At 49.8% G+C, this 19,320-nt stretch overlaps 1 long non-coding RNA gene and 1 pseudogene across 1 annotated transcript in view; one reads left to right on the top strand and one right to left on the bottom strand.

Annotated features, from left to right (window-relative positions):
• The window catches only part of LOC138846170 (uncharacterized), a 28,793-nt gene extending 9,878 nt beyond the window's left edge, over positions 1-18,915 (top strand). Inside the window, exons 2-4 of the long non-coding RNA XR_016223879.1 lie at positions 16,411-16,536; positions 17,173-17,326; positions 18,003-18,915. This is a non-coding gene — a long non-coding RNA (uncharacterized LOC138846170). The remainder of the gene's footprint in view (positions 1-16,410; positions 16,537-17,172; positions 17,327-18,002) is intronic.
• Positions 12,421-14,966, bottom strand: LOC127484502 (anaphase-promoting complex subunit 13 pseudogene; annotated as a pseudogene).
• Positions 18,916-19,320: the final 405 nt, after the last annotated feature.

Genomic DNA, 19,320 nt, shown 5'->3' with positions numbered 1-19,320 from the left:
GTTCACTGCACGGCACAGAGCAAGGAGCCGTGCAGCTGTGGCCTGCTTCCCGGGCTCCCTGTGGAGTGAGGGGTGAAGGTTCTTATAGAATGAAACTGAGGCCGAGAGGTGCGTGATCAGCTCGTGTCCAAGCTCCTGGTTGGTCAGTGGTGCTCGTGACCTTCCCCCTGATTGGTCGGCGATGCCGTGCTCTGTAGGGAATTTATGGTGGCCAGGTGGGTTCCATTTGTCTGGGGGTTACGTGAAGGTGTCAGTGACATTCTGCCAGGACCTGGACCTCCCCTACACAAACCACCCCGGACAGCACTGGCCATCAAGGTTCTTATCTGTTGGAGAAGTGAATGACTCCTTGAGTTGGGTGATTAGAGCCTTGTAGGGCCAGCTGGACCACTCCCTCAAGTCAGTGAATTCCTTGTGATAAGAGACGGGCAAGGACACCTTGGGCCAAGGGGGACAGAGGAGAGGCTGGGTCCTCTTTATGTTATAGGGGTTCAGTTTCAGCCCCCTCTATTTCTTGTTACTTCTCAATTCTGAGGGAGTAGGGGCGAGGACTGCTCTGTCTGCTTCATACTGTTTATGGGGTGAAGTGGGGGTGTTTTCAGGATCAGAAGAGAGGAAGTTGCGAAGAAACTTCCTAGCCTGTCCCAGGTTTAGCTGTGGAGACCCCCTGCATACACTAGCGTTGGCCCAGCCAGTCTCTGCACAGCTTTATCTTGGGTATGTGTCACCGTTCCACAGCAGCAGTAAAGGCACCCACATACCAGCATTCCTAGACCCATGATGACAGCCAGAGGAATCAGTCATTTTTCCCACCAGGAAGCTCTCAGTCCCAAGGAGGACAGAACCATTGATTAAGACTTGGTGTGTAGCACTGTTTCAGGACAGCGTGAATAGCATTTGTCAGTGTCTTAATGAGCAAAATCACACTCTCCAGCCCTGTCTCTAGAACAGAGATAGCAAGTCATCCCACCCACGGAGGACAGACCTGGTCGAGCTGTAACGCATGCTTGGGAAGATGTCAGACTTCTGTATACTTTCTCTATCTTCCTTGAACCCAATGAAGGCCCAGAATACATCTTTTTCTCTATCCCAGGGGAAGCCAAGGCCACCAACATTTCTTACTTATTTCAAATCAGTGTGGCTTTTTACCTTCTTACTTCTTCCCAGGCTTAAGGCATGGGTGAGGACTTTGGAGTTCAGCTTGCAGAGCTAAAATACCTGGTGGCAACGCTATTGTTTCTAGTTTCCTAGGGAGTAATCACTGCATACCCACCCCTTCATTCTTCTGGTCCAGGAAGCTGTTTCCATCCATGAACGTTTCAGTCACACCTGTTCAATAATCTGTAATCAGTTATGTACACGTTCCCCAGAGAGATCTGGGGGCAAGGTGGCTGGATTGAAAGATGATACAGTTTTAGAGTAACAGTTCGGTTTTTAACGTGGCTTCGTAGCTCCCAAATATCCAGAAATGAGCCAGTAATCTCCTGTTGCTCCTGAAGTGGCAGCGCACAGTGAGCTGTGTGCACTGTGGTAGGCTGCCCGAAAGTGAACTGCACAAGCAGCCGGTATTCTGAGATGTACCAGCTAGCCTTAGGTGGCAATGTCCAGATCTCAGAACATCATTTTATTTTTTCCAAAATTTGAATCATTACTTCTAATGGTAGCCCGCCCTTCTCAGGTAAAGGGAGGTTGGAGAGCTCCCTCAGCGCTGCACTGTGGGTGCTGTTTATAAATTCTAGTATTGGGTGTGAGAATGTCGAATCTCATAGCTCGTTTCTGTCTCTCTTTGGAATGGGGTCCCTCTCGGGAGAGTATAGTTTGGGCAGAGTCTTTTGCAACAGTTACTATCAACAGTCACACACAAGAACCCTTCTTTTTTTCTTTTTTGGACAGGCAGAGTGGACAGTGAGAGAGAGAGACAGAGAGAAAGGTCTTCCTTTTGCCGTTGGTTTACCCTCCAATGGCCGCCGCGGCCGGCGCGCTGCGGCCGGCGCACCACACTGATCCGAAGGCAGGAGCCAGGTGCTTCTCCTGGTCTCCCATGGGGTGCAGGGCCCAAGGACTTGGGCCATCCTCCACTGCACTCCCGGGCCACAGCAGAGAGCTGGCCTGGAAGAGGGGCAACCGGGACAGAATCTGGCGCCCCAACCGGGACTATAACCCAGTGTGCTGGCGCCGCAAGGCGGAGGATTAGCCTATTGAGCCACGGAGCCGGCCAAGAACCCTTCTTTTACAATCTCTCAGCTTTAATTTGATTTAGAATTGACACCAGTGACTCCATCTTGATTTTTTTTTAAGAGTTATTTTATTTATTTGAAAGTCAGAGTTACAGAGAAAAGTAGAGCCAGAGAGAGGTCTTCCATTTCGCTGGTTCACTCCCCAAATGACTGCAATGACCAGAGCTGAGCTGATCCGAAGCCAGGAGCCAGGAGCTTCTTCCGGGTCTCCCATGTAGGTGCAGGGGCCCAAGGAGTTGATCCATCTTCCACTGCTTTCCCTGGCTATAGCAGAGAGCTGGATTGGAAGTGGAGCTGCCAGGACTCAAACTGCAGGCTGGGGATTTAACCTGCTGTGCCACAGCACCGGCCCCCTCCATCTTGATTTTTATGCCCTCCTTGCAATGAAGATCCATTCCCAAAATGAAGGCTGATCAGTCATGTTTGTCCCTTGTTGCCAGGTTGGATTTGACCTGGCTGTTGATGCAGTCTTGTATCAGGAGGAAACTGATGACAAGGAGCTGATGTCAAGTGGTCTTTATGCTACCTTCACCTGAAGTTTATTCTCAAACTTAGTTTTATTTGTTGTGCAGGCATGAGTCATCATCTAAAAGTGCCAGGCCAGTGTTGTCTTGCCAGGAATTGTACTTCTGTAGAATTCTGACAGCCAGTAGGCACAAAGCTCAAATAGAAAAAAAATAGATAGCAAAGCCAAGAGGGGCCAACGCTGTGGCACAGTGGTTTGACGCCCTGGCCTGAAGCGCCGGCATCCCATATGGGCACTGGTTCGAGGCCTGGCTGCTCCACTTCCCATCCAGCTCTCTGCTATGGCCTGGGAGGGCAGTGGAAGATGGCCCAAGTCCTTAGGCCCCTGCGCCCACATGGAAAACTCGGAGGAAGCTCCTAGCTCCTGGCTTCGGATCAGCACAGCTCCAGCCATTGTGGCCAATTGGGGAGTGAACCATCGGATAGAAGACCTCTCTCTCTCTCTCTACCTCTCCTTTCTCTGTTTAACTCTGCCTTTCCAATAAATAAATAAATCTTAAAAAAAAAAAAAAGCCAACAAGAACATAACAAAGCAAGTTTGTATCTAAATAAACAGGATTACAGTTTCATAGCAAAAATATTATAATTGACTATTCATGTAAATATAGCATGGAAGATTGACTAAACATAAAGTAATCAGACCCAGAAAACTCTTAAGTTAGCAAGCCTCAACTCAATGAACAGAAATTTTAACCTAAAAATAGGTATACATAAAATTTCAGATTTACAAACTCTTAAAGATAAAAGGTCAATCCAAGACAAACAGATTTTTTTTAAACTATAGTACCTAATCTTTTGAAATTTTAGGGCCCACTAAGAAGTTCTGTCTCCATTCTCTAACTTCAAGACTAGGAATCTTCAAAGCCAGGTATCCTGTATTTAATTTTAGATATGCCAGTGTTTCCAGCTCTGTCCTGTTGGGACAAGAAAAGGTTCTAGCTGAACTCATGCAAATAATCACATTGCCACAAAGAAACCAAAAATCCTCAGAAAAGTTTTTGAATTTTAAAGGAATTAGATGGGGGAGAGGTAAGCCCTTTCATCCATTTACCAAACAATCCCAAAACACTGAAAATGACAGAAATCACAGGAAAAACTTGTCCTGAACTTAGAAAACATTCAAATACAGAACCAACATTATTTTAAATAAAAAATAGAAATCCACAATTATATGAATTCATTCAGTCTCATGTAACTGATTTTTGTTTGGTCTCCATTGGCAGTTTTATGGATTTCAGAGCTCTTTTTTTTTTTTTTCAGAGTTCTGGAACTTCTTATCTAGTCCGTTGGTCTTAAAGCTGCCAGAAGCCTATATTCAAGAACATTTGTTAGGGTCTTTTCCATACATATGACTGCAAATGTTTTTAGAGAATACAAAACTGTGGATGACAAAAGACTTCAAAGAACCATGGTTAAAATCATACAACTCAGGCCGGCACCGCAGCTCACTAGTAGGCTAATCCTCCGCTTGCAGCACTGGCACTCCAGGTTCTAGTCCCGGTCAGGGCACCGGATTCTGTCCCGGTTCCCCTCTTCCAGTCCAGCTCTCTGCTGTGGCCCAGGAAGGCAGTGGAGGATGGCCCAAGTGCTTGGGCCCTGCACCCACATGGGAGACCAGGAGAAGCACCTGGCTCCTGGCTTCGGATCAGTGCAGCGTGCTGGCCGTAGCGACCATTTAGGGGGTGAACCAACGGAAGGAAGACCTTTCTCTCTGTTTCTCTCTCTCACTAATTCTGCCTGTCAAAAAAAAAAAAAAAAAAAGATAAAAAATCATAAAACTCATTAATTGACAAGGAAAGACATTTATATTCATTCCATAAAACACCAGAGAGGTTTTATAAAACTGTTGTCCTTTTTTAGCCTCAGGGTCTCCTTTTTATCAAGGTATCTATCTTGACTGATAACAGCAAGCAGGACCATCAGACTTTTCTGTTAAATAACTTCTAGGATATTTATACCAATAACATTTCTATATTAACATAACTTAAGGTTTAGCATAATTTCATATCTTGACAATACCTCACATATAACCCAAAAAGCCGAATTAGTTACCACTTCTACAAGATGAGAACATTTCCAGGGGTCCAGCCAGAAATCTCAAAATCAGAAACATTTAGAACCTTTATTCTCAGAAAACCTGTCAGAATTGCCAAGAGGCCTTAAAATATATCGTCAAAATAATATTCCTCAACATCGAGAAATAACATCTATCCATTTAGTCAGGGTCATTCAAGAAGTTATAGATCAGATTTATTCATTGTTATAAAGTGATCACTCAAATATTTCCAATTCAGTACGTATCCAGAAACAACCTAACTCTTTTAAAAGTCAGCTCTTTTCAAGCAATCAGAACTTAAGAAAGAACACAAGAGGTTACCTTAATAAAACATAAAGTGAGTTTCCTTGATCAGTCACTAAAAAGGAAAATAAAACCTTGAATAGAAGGATGAACACGTAAAGTCATCTTATAACTTGGAACAATTTAACAGATTCAGAACTAGGGAACAGAAGAGAACTTACAGGAGCTGGCTAGAAAATTGCCAGAGTCACCAATTAAATAAACTATTAAGGAGATGATGAAGTTGTTTTTAAAAAGGGTTTTAAAATTAGAGATCAAGACTATTTTGCAGTATTTACTGCATTTCTAAAACGTGTTGCTTTAGCAGAGGATCAGATTCTAATTCTTTTTTTTTTTAATTTTTTTTTTTTATTTTTTGACAGGCAGAGTGGACAGTGAGAGAGAGAGACAGAGAGAAAGGTCTTCCTTTGCCGTTGGTTCACCCTCCAATGGCCGCCACGGCCGGCGCACCGCGCTGATCCGATGGCAGGAGCCAGGAGCCAGGTGCTTTTCCTGGTCTCCCATGGGGTGCAGGGCCCAAGCACCTGGGCCATCCTCCACTGCACTCCCGGGCCACAGCAGAGAGCTGGCCTGGAAAAGGGGCAACCGGGACAGAATCTGGCGCCCCAACCGGGACTAGAACATGGTGTGCCGGCGCCACTAGGCAGAGGATTAGCCTAGTGAGCCGCGGCGAGATTCTAATTCTATGTCACTCTACCTTTGGTATTAAGGATACATTTTTAGAAAACCCTGTAAACAATATTTTAAGAATCATAGTTGGGCCGGCGCCGTGGCTCACTAGGCTAATCCTCCGCCTTGCGGCTCCGGCACACCGGCACACCAGATCAGCGCGATGCGCCGGCCGCAGTGCGCTGTCCGCGGCGGCCATTGGAGGGTGAACCAACGGCAAAAAGGAAGACCTCTCTCTCTCTCTCTCTCACTGTCCACTCTGCCTGTCCAAAAAAAAAAAAAAAATCATAGTCAATTTTATCACATACAAATCTTACAAGATTTATTCCTCCCACCTCCTATGACCTCCCCACACCTTCTGTAACTTACTTAAACCTTTAGGTATTTTGTCCTTTCTCCCTTTCCAGTAACTATTCTCCTGTAGGACAACAATTTTTACAAGCAATGCCCTTTCTTTTCTTTTTTCTTTTTTTCTTTTTTTTTTTTTTTTGACAGGCAGAGTGGACAGTGAGAGAGAGAGACACAGAGAAAGGTCTTCCTTTGCCGTTGGTTCACCGCTGCGGCCAGCGCGCTACGGCCGGCACACCGCGCTGATCTGATGGCAGGAGCCAGGTGCTTCCTCCTGGTCTCCCATGGGGTGCAGGACTCAAGCACTTGGGCCATCCTCCACTGCACTCCCTGGCCACAGCAGAGAGCTGGCCTGGAAGAGGGGCAACCTGGACAGAATCCGGCGCCCCGACCGGGACTGGAACCCGGTGTGCCGGAGCCGCAAGGCAGAGGATTAGCCTAGTGAGCTGCGGTGCCTGCCAATGCCTTTTCTTTATTCCTAAAATTCTCTTTCTTTCATAACCTTCTTCGCAAGAACACATTTTCAGGCTTGGGATTTTTTTCTTGTTCCCATCCACTGATTTTCTTGCTTTACATTTTGAAATAATCCTTGAAAAATTTCCAAATTAAGACATTTTCTAAATAAAAACATTAAATTTCAACTTTGGTCATTTTCAGGCAGTCTTGAATTAGTTGTCATATACAACTTATGAAAACATATTTGTTAACAAGCTGAGATAGTTTTTTTTTTTTTTCATAGACTTTAAGATGCTGAGAGTATTTAAGTTTACATTTAGAGCCGGCGCCACGGCTCACTAGGCTAATCCTCCGCCTGTGGCGTCGGCACACCGGGTTCTAGTCCTGGTCGGGGCGCCGGATTCTGTCCCGGTTGCCCCTCTTCCAGGCCAGCTCTCTGCTATGGCCCGGGAGTGCAGTGGAGGATGCCCCAAGTGCTTGGGCCCTGCACCCCATGGGAGACCAGGAGAAGCACCTGGCTCTTGCCTTCGGATCAGCGCGGTGTGCCAGCCGCAGTGCGCTGGCCGCGGCGGCCATTGGAGGGTAAATCAACGGCAAAAGGAAGACCTTTTTCTCTGTTTCTCTCTCTCACTGTCCACTCTGCCTATAAAAAAAAAAAAAAAGAAAAAAAAGAAAGAAAGAAAGAAAGAAAGAAAGAAAAGCAGTGCTCTCTAGGTTAATCCTCTGCCTACGGTGCCAGCATCCCATATGGGCACCAGTTCCGGTCCCGGTTGCTCCTCTTCCAGTCCTGCTCTCTGCTGTGGCCTTGGAGGGGAGGCAGTGGAGGATGGCCCAAGTGCCTGGACCCCTGCACCTGGGTGGGAGACCAAGGGGAGGCATCTGGCTCCTGGCTTCGGATTGGCGTAGCTCCAGCCATTGCAGCCATTTGGGGAATGAACCAGCGGAAGGAAGATCTTTCTCTCTCTCTCTCTCTCACTGTCTGTAACTCTGCCTGTCAAATAAATAAATAAAAATCTTAAAAAAAAAAAAAAAAAGGTAGTGCTCTTTCTAACTCCACAAGAGGGAGAAATCCCTGGGGGCTGGCACTGTGGTGCAGTGGCTTAAGCCATAGCCTGCAATGTCAGCATCCCATATGGGCACCATTTCAAGTCTTGGCTGCTTCATTTCCAATCCAGCTCCTTGCTAATGTGCCTGGGGAGGCAGCAGAAGATGGCTCAAGTGCTTGGGCCCCTGTCACATGGGTGCTCCCACATATTGCTCCAACACGGGTGGGGGAGGGGCAAGATGCTCCTGGCTTCAGCCTGGCCCAGCCCTGGTTGTTGCGGCCATTTGGGGAGTGAACCAGCCAATGGAGGACCTCTCTCTCTCTCTCTCTCTCTCTCTCTGTAACTCTGCCTTTCAAATAAATAAATAATTAAATCCAAAAAAGGGAAAAATCCCTTTAAAACCCGTGTGCAGTCATAGCTGAACCAAATTAGCACGAGAGATACTATCCTGGAACACAAGAGAGATTACCTTGGCATGCACATGATTGCTACCCACTAAAGATGTCTCTCTAGATCTCAAGCTGAATTTAAGCCTAGTTTCTGCCACCCAACAAGTACTTTAGGCCAACGATACCTGGTCAATCATCAGCTACTTGAGCCTGTCTCTGAAACACATGTTCAGGCAGCTGTGAGACAGGCCCCAGGGGTGACTATGGGCCAGGCGGCAAGCAGCTGATGATTGCTCTATAGGGAATTTATGGAGGCTGGGTGGGCTCCAGTTGGTATGGGGGTTATATGAAGGTGGCAGTGACGTTCTGCCAGGACCTGGACCCCCTACACAAACCACCCAGGATAATACTGGCCATCAAGGTTCTTATCTATAGGAGGAGCAAATGACTCCTTGAATTCAGTGATTAGAACCTTGTAGAGCCAGGTGGACCACTCCCTCAAGTCAGTGAATTCTTTGTGATAAGGGACAGGCAAGGACACCTTGGGCCAAGGGGGACAAGATGCTAGGTCCTGTTTACATGATAAGGGTTTGGTTTCAGCTTCTGCATCCTGCAAGCTCTTTCTCTCGTGAGGCTCGCCTTACGTATGTTTAAGTGTGGATATGCGGCAGGTATACAGTTAGGATTAGTTTCTTTCAGACCTTTCCTGGTTTCCCCACGCTCATAGAAAACCCACAAGGATGGTCTCATATCTGGAAACGGCCTCTCCATTCATCCAACCGCCACCAAACAAGTTTTGGGCATGAGTTACATATTCAGCCATAGGCTCAGTGACAAGCTTGCAGAGATGGAAAAGTTGTTAACAGCTAACATTTATTCAGCATTTAGTACAAGCTAGTGAGAATACTATTTCTTTTTAAGATTTTATTTATTTGAGCCGGCGCCGCGGCTCAATAGGCTAATCCTCCACCTGCAGCGCCAGCACACCAGGTTCTAGTCCTGGTCGGGGCGCCGGATTCTTTCCCGGTTGCCCCTCTTCCAGGCCAGCTCTCTGCTGTGGTCCGGGAGGGCAGTGGAGGATGGCCCAAGTGCTTGGGCCCTGCACCCCATGGGAGACCAGGAGGAAGCACCTGGTTCCTGCCTTCGGATCATCTCAGTGTGCCGGCTGCAGTGCACCGGCCATGGTGGCCATTGGAGGGTGAACCAACAGCCAAAGGAAGACCTTTCTCTGTGTCTCTCTCTCTCACTGTCCACTCTGCCTGTCAAAAAAAAAAAAAAAAGATTTTATTTATTTGAGAGGCAGAGTTACAGACAGAGGGAGAGACAGAGAGATAGGTCTTCCATCTGCTGGTTCACTCCCCAAACTGGCCGCAATGGCTGGAGCTGGGCTGATCTGCAGCCAGGAGCCAGGAGCTTCTTCCAGGTCTCGCACATGGGTGCAGAGACCCGAGCACTTAGGTCATCTTCCACTGCTTCCCAGGCCATAAGCAAAGAGCTGGATTGGAAGAGCAGCTGGGACATGAACCGGTGTCCAAACGGGATGGAGCACCTCAGGTGGAGATTTAGCTCCCTTCATCACAGCGCCAGCCCCAAGAGTGCTGTTTCATTGACTGTACAGCTATACCCATGAGTCAGTGTCATTGTTTTATTTTACAGATGGAAAACTGAGGCCTAAAGACAGAACCAGCCAGAATTCAAGTGCTCTGTGAGTGCTCTGAGGAAGGTCCAAACTCCAGTTGGGAGTTCTGGGTGAGAGGAGAGAGGGTGGGGCAACCCAGCAGGGCCCTAGAGCATCCAACTGAGACCTGGGTGTGGAGCCTAAATATGGCCATGGCTGGCGCCGCAGCTCACTTGGCTAATCCTCTGCCTGCGGCGCCAGCACCCCGGGTTATAGTCCTGGTTGGGGCGCCAGATTCTGTCCCGGTTGCTCCTCTTCCAGTCCAGCTCCCTGCTGTGGCCTGGGAAAGCAATGGAGGATGGCCCAAGTGCTTGGGAGACCGCATGGGAGACCTGGCTCCTGGCTTCGGATCGGCACGGCGCACTGGCCGTAGCGGCCATTTCGGGGGTGAACCAACAGAAAAGGAAGATCTCTCTCTCTCTCTCTCTCTCTCTCTTTCTCTCTCTCTCTCTCTCTCTCTCACTGTCTAACTATATATGGCCTCAAGGTGATGGGGAAGGAGCACAAGCAAAGGGAAGAGAGCTGGGCCTCACCTCTTTCTCTAGGGACCTCACCCCTGCCCACTGCTCACAGTAGGGGCTCGACCCATGCCTCTCCTCCGTCTCTGGGTACCTCACCCCTGCCCACTGACCATCAGCATTTGATAGTCTGCATGAGTCAGGAGGAAAAGGCAGGGGAGCAGGCAGACTGTTTTCAACTGGGGATACCATCTGGCAAAGACACGGAATGTGGCCAAGTCTTCAATAGGAGATTCTGTGTGGATGGAACATGGGTTTGTGGATGGCACGCCTGAGGTCTAATAACCACATTTCCAAGGTGTATATAGCAGCACCTGGGCTGTTGTGCCCCTGAGACACTCCTGGAAGCAGTGGGGTCTGTGTGAGACCCCCCCCCCCCCAGTGCTCTCTTCTCGGTGCTCCTAGGGGCTTGGGTGGACTCTGGGGCTCCTGGTGCCAGGACAGGCTGGATGGGAAGCTCCTGAAACCCAGGACAGAATGGCCACTCCCAATCCCCTCCAGCCAACCTGCCGCCTTGCTCAGGGCAAGGTGAGCAGAGCCAGGAAGCACCAGGTAGACAAAGGGTTTCAGATGCCCAAGACAATACCCCGATTCTGTCTCACTTGAAGGAGCCTCTCCCTGGGCCTGGGGCTCTGGCTGAGCTGCAGGAGGAGCCAGGCTGGGCCTCACTCCCAGGAATAACAGCCACCGTGTGTGAAGTCGGCACCCCACTCTCCCTTACCCTGTACACCAAGCCCTGGGTGTAGGCTCACAGCGGGGAACTTCCTTGTCCAGGGTCACAAGTGAGGAAGTGAGAGTCCCAGGTTCACTTCCAGACTGCCTGTGCCTTTGGTTGAGCCCTCCATGCTCTGGGCTCCTTTGGCAGAGCTGGGACATTAGCTCATTGTTCCCAAATTAGGTAGCTGTGACTTTACCCTCTTCAGCTTTGGGAAATTTGCTGATTTTCTTTGGAGGCCCAGTGTTGGGGGACTACTGCATCCCCAGCAGCGAGGGCCTGTCAGTGATGAACTCGTCTCACAGCCAGGGTCCCAAGGCCAGTGGAAAGCCCTCAGCTCTCACCCTCTTTGCAAGAACCTACCCCATGCCCTGCAGTTCCTCCCCGTGGCCCATTCTGCCATGTCTGTTTAATTCTCCTTCAATTCATGTTGTAAATAGTTGTGGGGGCCAGCGCCATGGCTCACTTGGTTCATCCTCCGCCTGCGGCGCTGGCATCCCATATGGATGCCGGGTTCTAGTCCCGGTTGCTCCTCTTCTAGTCCAGCTCTCTGCTGTGCCCGGGAAGGCAGTGGAGGATAGCCCAAGTGCTTGGGTCCCTGCACCCGCGTGGGAGACCTGGAGGAAGCACCTAGCTCCTGGCTTCAGATTGGCACATTGTGCCAGCCATTGCGGCCATCTGGGGAGTGAACCAACAGAAGGAAGACCTTTCTCTCTCTCTCTTTCTCACTGTCTAACTCTATCTGTCAAATTTAAAAAAAAAAAAAAGTAAATAGTTGTGCTTCATTTTATGGTCCCCTAGATGTCTGGGAATAACTCGTGGCAGAAGCGTGGCAGTCCTTGTCGGTCCCTTTCTTGGGACAGCCTGTGCTATCTCAGGGAGGAACTTCTCCTGGGAAATACCTACCTTGTACTTTGCCTGTTGAACCTCCCGCACAGGGCCATGGGAGCGACTGGAAGTCCTCGGGGAGACAGGTGCCCAACTTGCAGGAGTCAGCAGAGTTCTCAGAAGCAGCTGGCTGATATGCTGGAGCGGAGGTAACAGCCAAGCCTGGGGCACAAAGTGGACCTGTGGGGCCCCCAAGGCAGCCTGGGACGGAGCATATCCTGAGTGGTCCTGGAAAGGCAGGGATGTCTGGATGCACTGAGAGCACCGGGAGAGATTGATGAAGACCAGGAGAGAGGAGAGGGAGGACCAGGTGGGGACAGGCGTCAAACCCAGCTTGCAGAAGAAAGCCGAAGTGTCCTCAATGACACCGAGGACCCCAGGAGCGCAGGGCCCGGGCAGCACGCAGGGCTCTTTCTTCCCTCTGGTAGCTGGCTGGCTGCAAGACAGCCAGGAGTGGTGGAGTGGGAGAGCTGGTGCCCTCTTCCGGCTCTGAGAATCCTGGACCCAGGATCTGACCCAGAAGCCCTGACTGCTTTCCCCATCTCCTGCTGCCTCTCCAACTGGGCCCACACACTTTGTCTTACACAGGTTCCCTGCCTGGCAAGGTACTCAGAAGATATGAAAGAAAAAAAAAATAGAAAAACAACAACAACAAAAAAGAAGATATGGAAATGTCCCTTCCTTTGTTCAACTCAGCTGTTCTCAGATGCTTAGGTAGCCTGGCACTTCCTAAGACCTCCGGGGAGTGACCACGCACCTGCTTCTTCTGGAGGAACCTTGCCTGCTGCCCCCTCCCCGCTTTGCTGGTTAAGTCTTGTTTATCTTCTTCTTTTTAGTGAAGTCCTCATTTGATGAGGATGTGAAAGATCTAAGATTTTCTAGGTACCTTACTTTTCTGGAAAACTCTTTTCTCTTGCAATACAATTTTTTCCTTAAACATCATAATTCTCTTTTCTACTCTTTCTTTGGCTCCAGAAGGGACTGGTTGCCTGGGGTCTATATTCTGAAGATGGATGATTTCTAGTTAGGACCACAGACCCAGGGGGAAGAGACCGCCTGGCTGTTTGGGTTCCAGGATGGTTGGTGCGTGTTTCTGACTGACACCTTGAAATTACCTTCGAGATGTGATGTATTGCTTCCTCCTAAAAGCCAGAGAGAGAAACACCCAGGAAAGAAAGGATGCACAGAGATAACTCTAAGAGGTAAAAATGCATGAATGTGTTTTGCAAAGTGTTTAGTGAAACAAACATTTAACTAAATACTGACTCCAGGGTGCTCTGGTTACATGTGAAAGTGCTTTGAGGAAATGAAGCAAGGCCATTATTAGTTGATACTATTCGTGGTCCACCTAACTGAAGGTTCTTCCCAGCAGCACCAAAGGAAGCTGCAGGAGAAGATAAAGGCCGGCGCCGCGGCTCACTAGGCTAATCCTCCGCCTGCAGCGCCGGCACACCGGGTTCTAGTCCTGGTCGGGGCGCCGGATTCTGTCCCAGTTGCTCCTCTTCCAGTCCAGCTCTCTGCTGTGGCCCGGGAGTGCAGTGGAGGATGGCCCAAGTGCTTGGGCCCTGCACCCCATGGGAGACCAGGAGAAGCACCTGGCTCCTGGCTTTGGATCAGCGCGGTGCACCGGCCGCAGCGCGCCGGCCGTGGCGGCCATTGGAGGGTGAACCAACAGCAAAGGAAAACCTTTCTCTCTGTCTCTCTCTCTCACTGTCCACTCTGCCTGTCAAAAAAAAAAAAAAATTAGAAAAAAAAAAGAAGATAGACACATTTTAAATCTGTAAATTAATCCAAAATTTGAAAATAACACAGGGAGCTTCAGAGTCTCAGTAAGCAGGGCATGAGAGATCTGTGTAGCCCTAACAGCTGTAGGCCAAATGCCCTCAGAGCGCTTCTCCAAGTGGGGAGCCAGAAGTTGGGCGTTGTCCTGATGCCTGGCTTCCTCCTTTTTTTAATCACCAGCATCACAGAAAACGTGTAAGTGGGTGGGAAGCGTCACGCTTTGACAGTGAAGCAAAACCAGAGAGAAAGGTAAATGTTGGTGCAATCATGATCAGACACGAGCTAGTTCTGGGGGTAAGGAGCCAGACCGTCTGCGTTCCTGAGACACCCCAGTGTCTCGTGCACTGAGCACTTTGCTCCACACGCCAGGCGGGTGCGCGACTTGGAGTGCTGATTTCCCACCGATCTGACTCAGGAGACTGAGAGAAAATGTTGTGTATGTGTGTATTCTTAACAAACCCGTCATGAGAGGGAGCTAAGCATCAGCTTCCGACGGGGGCACGTTCTCGTGCAAGTACGGTAGGGCTAGGTCTGTCCACCTCGTTCTTGTTCTTTGGCAGACTCTGTGGTGCCACCGTTGTCTTGCTCAGGCTCAGGCAGCGCACTCAGTGGTATCGCGACATCCTCGTAAGGCAGCTTGTCTTCCCGCCAAGCATCATCGATCAAATCAAGATCCTTCCATCCCGCTGGACCTCACTGTCCACGTCCCGCTGCTTTGGTCTCGGCAGATCAGCACCCGGTCCGCAGCAGCAGCACCTTGTGTATCTTCTGAGTCTCACCTAAGACTGGAGTTTCTCTGTGGACTCTCATCATCACCATCTGGACGCGTCAGGTGCCCTGCTCAGGGGCCAGGAGACCCCTGGCCAGTGGCCCCTTCTGATAAACCACCTGTGTGCATAAGATACGGCAGGGCAGGGACCAGCTGCGTGGACCTGGGACAGAGCTGTTGCCTAACAAATAGGTGTGAAAGAATGGAAGGGGATGGATGGTAGACGGGTGATTTGTAAGGTTCATTCCAGAGAGCCACGCCCTCCTTCCAGCATGTTCTGCAGCTGGTCCTGGGAGTTTCAGGTAGGACACGTGGGGGCCACTGCTGAGACAATGAGGCAAAGAAGTGAGTGAGTCTCTACCACCATCAAGACAGAAATGAGACAGGCAGCAGCCTTCCCAGAACCAGACCCACCGCTCTGCTACAGCTGCTGGGGCTGGGCGGCCATCTGGGGGGCATTCTGATCCTACAGGGACCTGACGTTCACCCATCACTGCAAAAGCCACTCCCTGCTTCACCGCGTGGCAAGCCCCAGGCCCTCTTGAAGGGCCCATGTCCAGCTCTTTCTTAAAACCATGGTAGAACATGCCTAGGGAGCCGGCGCTGTGGCGAAGCCCTGGCTAGTACAGCAGATGGAAGATCCCTCTGTCTCTGTAACACTGACTTTTTAAATAAATAAATAAATCTTAAAAAATAAACTTCCTTTGATATTTATTGGAACCTGATTTCACATATCTCCACATGAGGAGGCTGTAAAGGTCGGAGGAGGCAGCAAAATTAATGCTGCCTTCCACTCTTGGAGTGCCTGGGCCTAAGCCCATCCACTCTACCCATATGTTCATTCATTCATTCATTCATTCGCAGAGAGGCAAAGCTGAGTTTTGGAGTCCAACAGACGTTGCTTTTAAGCTTGGTTTTGTGATCTTATTGCCTACACGAACGTAGACAAGACAATCTCGTAAAGCTGAGAAGGCACTGGAAATATGGTCAGAAGGGAAGCCTAGAAACTTCCCTGCCTGATTGTTGGAAGAACCAGCACCCGACTCTGGAGAAACAGGAGCAATGGCTCTCTCCCAGTGGCCTGCGCTGGGTGGGTGCAGTCCTTCTCCAGGGCCCCTTGAGCCTCAGAATTAAGAAACCAATGCTCTCCGGGAGTTCGCATGGTTCGCCTAAGGACTCATCGGCTGTGGACTCTGTCTGGGGGAGACCGTGCGGTGATGAAGTGTCCTTCCTGTCCTATGTCCTGGCCTTGAAGGTCTGGGTCGTGAAGAGCAGGGGCTTTTGTGAAACCTCCTGCCCCCAACAGGATTTAATCAGATTGTCCTGCAGTGGGGTGTGTCGAGGCTAATGGAGCTGGGCACAGTGTGGGATCGTGGCTGTCTCAGGTTAGGAGAGCAGCTGACACACTGTCTGGAAGAGGAGCGAGGCTGTCCTGGTCCTTCCCGGGAGGGAAATGCATCCTTCCATGCTACCAAAGAATCCTCTGTCCTGTGTGGACGAGGCAGGGAGAGGGACCTGGGGTTCTGTGTCCCTCTTCTTCTTCTTCTTCTTCTTCTTCTTCTTCTTCTTCTTCTTCTTCTTCTTCTTCTTCTTCTTCTTCTTCTTCTTCTTCTTCTTCTTCTTTTTTTGTTGTTGTAAGATCTAAAAACTTTTCAATTCAAAGAGCATGTCTTTTTTTTTTTAAGATTATTTATTTGAAAGGCAGAATTACAGAGAGAGGGAGAAAAGAGAGATCCATCCACTGGTTCATTCCCCAATGGCTGCAATGGCTGGAGCTGAGGTGATCCAAAGCCAGGAGTCAGGAGCTTCCTCCAGGTCTCCCATGTGGCTCCCACATGGGTACAGGGTCCCAAGCACTTGGGTCATCCTCCACTGCCCTCCCAGGGCACGTTAGCAGGGAACTGGATAGGAAGTGGAACAGCCGGGACTCGAAGCAGTTGGGCTGCCGGCACCACAAGCAGCGGCTTTACACGCTACGCCACGGTGCCGGCCCCGTAACCCTCTTCTAATCCTGGGTCTCTTCCTTTCCAGTTACGCCACCTGCTCTTGGGCTTTCTGAGCCTCATTCACCACATCTGTAAAATGGGCACGAGAACAACACCTGGGAGATGGGCAGTTGCTGTGAGAGGATAAATGAAGAGCACTGGGCACCCTCCGGTAGGTGCTGGAGCAGAGACCTGCCCCCTCTTCCTTCCTCGCCAGCCTTCACCTGTGCGGGTGTGCGGGCTCCTCCCTCGGGCATGCTGAACAGCGCCTTGACTCCTGGAATACGTTGCCCACCTCTTTCCACGCCACAAAAATTTGCTGCATCCCTCAGGAGCAGATCACACCTGCACCCTAGCCGGACCTTGAGCCCCCTTGACTACCCTGTGCCCAGAACCTCTTTAGGATATACCGGCTGCCCTGATTCTGGCACAAACTGTCTTTTTGCTGGTCACATGTGTCCCTGGCATGTCCCGTGACTAGACGGAGAGCCTGGGTCGCAGAGCTGGTTCCCATTCACCTCCTCGGATGGGTGGCTCAGTGTGCACCAAAGCCCAGCACTCTTCCCAGAACAGGGATCTGAATGATGGTGCTGACTGACAGGTGGACCCAGTACTCCATCCCTGCACCTCATACACATAGACCCGCCTATGTCCCTCAGGAAGATGTCAGTGCAGAACCCCTCACCCTTTAGTGTTTATATTTTGATTTTATTAATTTGAAAGCCAGAGTCACAGAGACAGACAGGAAGACACATATACATGTACACACACACACACACACACACATTTTTCATCCACTTTCATCCAGGCCAAAGTGAAGAACCTGGAACTCCATCCTGGTCTCCCCATGGGTGATTGGAACTCAAGCACTTGAGCCAGCACCTGCTGCCTCCCAGGATATGCGTTAGCAGGAAGCTGGATCAGAAGCAGAGGGAAGACTGGAACTCAGGCACTCCGATATGGTATGTGGCATCCTTTTTTTTTAAAAAAAAAAAAAAAAAAAAAAAAAAAAAAAAAAACTTACTCTAAAGAGAAGAGATTTCTTGTATTTCCTAGGTGGTATATGGGCATCTTAACTGCTGCACCAAACTCCTGCCTCAACCCCTTACCATTTAATTTGCAAAGCATACAGGTCTCCAGGGCTGGCTCCAGGTGTCTCTTCCTCTGAACACTCCGTCAGTGTGCCCTCGGGGGAGCAGAGGAAGACAGCTGCGGGCTGCCATCACAGAGTTCTCGAGTAGCAGAGCTGACAAAGAGGCTAGAGCTTACCCACGTCAGCTTCCTCCTTTCTTGCACAGAAACTGCTGCTTGGAGCAGATCTCTGAAGGTCACCCTCATCTGGCACTCCCTGCGCTAGAGTTCAGTGCTCTTGCTCTATTGATCTCACGTTTGTTATTCAGTCAACATGGCAGAGTCCCCACTGCCGGCAAAGCCCCAGTGAAGGGTGTGCATACTCATTCCTACATTAAACTCTCACCTAATTGCCCCACATTGATATTGTCGTGAACACTGGGGCAAACGCAACCCTCAGAGAAGGGAAACAGTTGGCCCAAGGCCTCACCCTCATAAATGGCCATGCTGGGACTTGCACCTAATCCTTCAACTGCCAGTTCAGCACCCTTTCTACCCTCCCTGCAGTCTCTCCTTGGAAATTCTGCAAGGCTGCACCCACACCCATTGAGAGGAAAGAGTCAAGGTTAAGGCCCGTTGGAGTGAGTGGCCCAGATGATGGCGAGCGGCCAGAAGAATGGGCTCCTGGAAGAACATGGTCCTGCTTGCATAACATGCAAATCAGCTGCTGTACTGCCTGGAATGCTGCAGGGAGGCCCAGCGAGGCTGAGGCCTGGCACCCCCTGGCCTGGAGCACACCCCCTGCTGGACGCCTCCTGCAATGCAGGCATCATAAGAGACGATGATCAGAGAGAGAGAAGCTGAGCTTCTACCTGCTGGTTCCCTCCTAAATGACCTGAGCTGTCACTGCTGCCTTCCAGGGTTTGCAGTAACAGCAAGCTGGAGTCTGCAGCCCGAGGCCAGTATCAAACCCGGGCATTCCAACATGGGCTGTGGGCCTCTTAACCACTGGAGTTAACACCTGCCCCCCACCCTGGTTTCCTGGCCTAGAATGGGTGGTGATTGATGGTGAATACACAGGGTTTTGTTTTTCCTCTGAAACATCACTTTATGGAGGTCAAGTCTCCATTAAAATACCTTTGGTCTCCACAGATGCTTCGTGGTAACAACAGTTGAGGAGCTTAATTACATCCTTGAAACTTCCCATTTTACAGATAGCAAGACTGTGGCCCAGAGAGCTATGGCAGTTACGTATGTCACACAGCCAGTAAATGGCAGAGCTATGATTAATCTCAAGATCATCCAATTCCAAATCCAGGGTCCTTTCCATGACATCACAGCGCCTTTGTTACTTGCTATCATTCAAGTTCTTCCTCCCTAAGATGCCTCAGTTTCCCTTTCTGTCTCAGTGTGTTTCTGTTGCTACAGTTGAATACTACAGATTGAGTAATTCACAAAGAATAAAAGTTGCCTCATCTCATGTTCCTTTTTAAAATATTTATTTATTTATTTTAAAGGAGAGTCAGGGAGAGATTTCTTTTTCTTTAAAGATGTATTTATTTGATTTGTTTGAAAGGCAGAGTAAGAGAGAGAGAGAGAGGGAGAGAGAGAGGTCTTCCATTCTCTGGCTTACTCCCCGGATGGCTACAATGGCCAGCGCTGGGCCAGATGGAAGCCAGGAGCCAGGAGCTTCTTCCTGGTCTTCCACATGTGTGACAGGGGCCTAAGCACCTGGGCCATCTTCTGCTGCTTTTACCAGGCCATTAGCAGGGAGCTGGATCAGAAGTGGAGCAGCCGGGACTTGAACTGGCGCCTATATGGGATGCCAGTCAGTATCGCTTTGCCTGCTACGCCACAATGCCCACCCCTCTTGTCTTCTTATGAA

The sequence above is a fragment of the Oryctolagus cuniculus genome, chromosome 17 (assembly GCF_051225735.1).
Source record: "Oryctolagus cuniculus isolate XC-2025 breed Fujian yellow rabbit chromosome 17, ASM5122573v1, whole genome shotgun sequence".
Classification (NCBI taxonomy): Eukaryota; Metazoa; Chordata; class Mammalia; order Lagomorpha; family Leporidae; genus Oryctolagus; species Oryctolagus cuniculus.
This window is presented reverse-complemented; position numbering and strand designations above follow the sequence as displayed.